Source organism: Camellia sinensis, chromosome 1, assembly GCF_055761805.1.
Source record: "Camellia sinensis isolate YWXY chromosome 1, ASM5576180v1, whole genome shotgun sequence".
NCBI classification, from domain to species: Eukaryota; Viridiplantae; Streptophyta; class Magnoliopsida; order Ericales; family Theaceae; genus Camellia; species Camellia sinensis.
Genome location: NC_138961.1, coordinates 25,251,835 through 25,254,684, shown reverse-complemented (window position 1 = coordinate 25,254,684; position 2,850 = coordinate 25,251,835). Strand labels below are relative to the sequence as shown.

General features: G+C 34.1%; 1 long non-coding RNA gene across 1 annotated transcript; it reads left to right on the top strand.

Moving 5' to 3' along the window:
- The first annotated feature begins 1,185 nt into the window (after positions 1 to 1,185).
- Positions 1,186 to 2,531, top strand: LOC145792798 (uncharacterized). Its single transcript, XR_014332704.1, has 3 exons — positions 1,186 to 1,270; positions 1,710 to 1,792; positions 2,314 to 2,531. It is a non-coding gene; the product is annotated as an uncharacterized LOC145792798 (long non-coding RNA).
- Positions 2,532 to 2,850: the final 319 nt, after the last annotated feature.

The following is a 2,850-nucleotide window of genomic DNA, read 5'->3' as shown; positions in this document are numbered from 1 at the left end:
TCCCAATCCTCCGCTCGAGCGGACTGTAAAACAGTGCAGAGAGATGCTGGATGCTCGGATTCCACGCTCGAGCGGCATTTCCCCCGCTCGAGCGGAAGTGCGAAATCTGGAAAACCCAGATTGCACCTCCAAGCTCAAAACCAAGTTCAAAAGCATCAAAACTCGACCTCTTGGGCTAAATTTCCAGAAAACACATGTAAACTCATAGTTAAACATGATTCAAAACTCAATTTGAGAAATCAAAGCCCAAGGGTGTTTTATTCAAACCCAATTTCAAGAACAATATGAACATGCAACATGCATGATCTCAAATCATTTTCAAAGCTTTAATGCTGTTTCAAAAGAGCTCAAGCCTTCAAAAACAAGATGAACTCATGGAGTATGATCAAAGATGGACATGCATGTGAGGTATGATGAACTACCACCTCAAAACTTCAATATATGTACATGCATGCAACACTTAAGCTTCAATTCAACAACAATGAACCAATTCATGACTTAGTTCTACAATGAAGCATGAATCATGCAAGAACAACTCAAAGACACCATTAAGATGATGAATGGTCTACCTTAGGTGTAGAATTAGAAGTGAGGGAGCTCAAATATGCAATCTCCTCAACAATTTCTTCAATTTCCAAACAATTCACAAGCAAAATTGAGATGAAATCAACTCCTCAAGTCTCTCTCTCTCTAAGGTCGGCTAGAACAAGAAGAAAATGGCTGATGAAATGTTCTTCAAGTGTGTACATAAGGCTCAAGTGTGTGTATTGAGTGGGCCACTAAGGGTGGCAATTTGGTAAATAAGCCTAACTCTTTAATTAGCTTATTTAATCTAATTTAATCATACCTAATCACTTTTCAGGTAAATACACCATAAAATCACATTAATTACGAGGGTCAAGGAACATCAATCGGTTTCTAATTCGGCCGCCGATATGGCCTTCAATTAGCAGTTTAAACATATAAGCATGAACAGATAATCATACAGTCAAACAGATAGAATGCAATTCAAACAGATGTATTCATTTAATTCAGTTTAAATTTCGGTCAGTCAGTTCAGTACTTTAATCAGTTCAATTATCAGTCAGTTATCAGTCATTATCAGTTCCGTTTAGCAGTAATCGGTGATTATCGGTAGTCAATCAGTCATTAATCAGTAAACAGCATGAGGGTTGTTACATGTGCAGAACAAGAACCATGGCAAAAGATGCAATAGCCCTTATGGATCATTTGGGTTGGAGAAAAGCCCGTGTTTTTGGCCATTCAATGGGTTAGTCCATGACTCTTATCTCCATTGAAATTGTTATCTTACTCTTTAACACAAATTTGAACTCATGGATGCACAATGCTGGCTCTAGATTTTATATAATGGGTTGCATACTTATTGTTTATCATGATAATTGAGTTAATTACTTTTAGTTGTCTTATACTTTTAGTTGCATACTTATTTTATATAATCTGTTTTTATTTTGGACGAAACTAGCTCCAATGTTTAATATCTGTAGTTATATTTGTTTCCCGTGTATCTTTTGTGATTAATTTTATGATTAGTTTTATTGTTGTTGAAACTATGATATGGGTAAAGGTAGAATCTGAGCCTATTACAACTTTTAGCCTTTGAGGACCAGTTGAGGTGGTGTTTTAAATTGTTTCCTAGCTGCTGGAATAGTGGATGTACTCCTCAAAGAATTTATTTTTGTTGTGTGCAGAACAAGAACCATGGCAAAAGATGCAATAGCCCTAATGGATCATTTGGGTTGGAGAAAAGCCCATGTTTTTGGCCATTCAATGGGTTAGTCCATGACTCTTATCTCCATTGAAATTGTTATCTTACTCTTTAAACACAAATTTGAGCTCATGGGTGCATAATGTTGGCTCTAGATTTTATATAATGGGTTGCTTAGTTATTGTTTATCATGATAATTGAGTTAATTACTTTTAGTTGTCTTATACTTTTAGTTGCATACTTATTTTATATAATCTGTTTTTATTTTGGACGAAACTAGCTCCAATGTTTAATATCTGTAGTTATAGTTGTTTCCCGTGTATCTTTTGTGATTAATTTTATGATTAGTTGTATTGTAGTTGAAACACTTGCTATGTTCTGACTTCTAAGTTCTAACCAGTTGAGTGCATTAACTGCAATTTAGAAGTAAATGAATTGTCTATCATCAAGCAGTTCTAACATTTGGATATGAGCAATTCAAATGTACATTGCCACTTGATGTATGCATGAACATATGATTTACTAGGAAGTTATGTAACCATGGTGGTCATGGATCAGATAGCCAATTTAATATTGTCATTTCTCAGAGAGCAGAATCGATCAAGTATCTAGGAGTTTTTGCTAACATGGAAACCAGAGCAAATCAAGTCTATGATGCTGTAAGTACACAAATTATCGCATTTATTTACCACTATCTAAAGTTAATTAAGTACCATGTTTTCATGAATTAGTCAATACATGGATTTCAGATTTGGTTAGATTTCAGATTTGTTTATTAGATGTTATAAATATGGTTAGATTTCTCAAGTTTACCGCTAATCGATGGATTTCAGATGGATTTCAGATTTGGTATTTATAGATGGATTTCATATTTCTCAAGTTATAAATATGGTATTTATAGATGGATTTAAGATTTGTGGGTATTTATAGATGTTATAAATATGGTTAAATATTTACAGAATCTGTTGGTTTCAGATTCTAAGAATTTTTTAAACTGAAATAGAGTACTTGGGTTTTTTAACTACTTTCATGTTGTTGTTGCTCTGTAAAATATTCTCACTCATTATGAAAGACGTGAATATCACAAAGAGCTTAACATTCTCTATGATTTCAAGAGCGGGGTT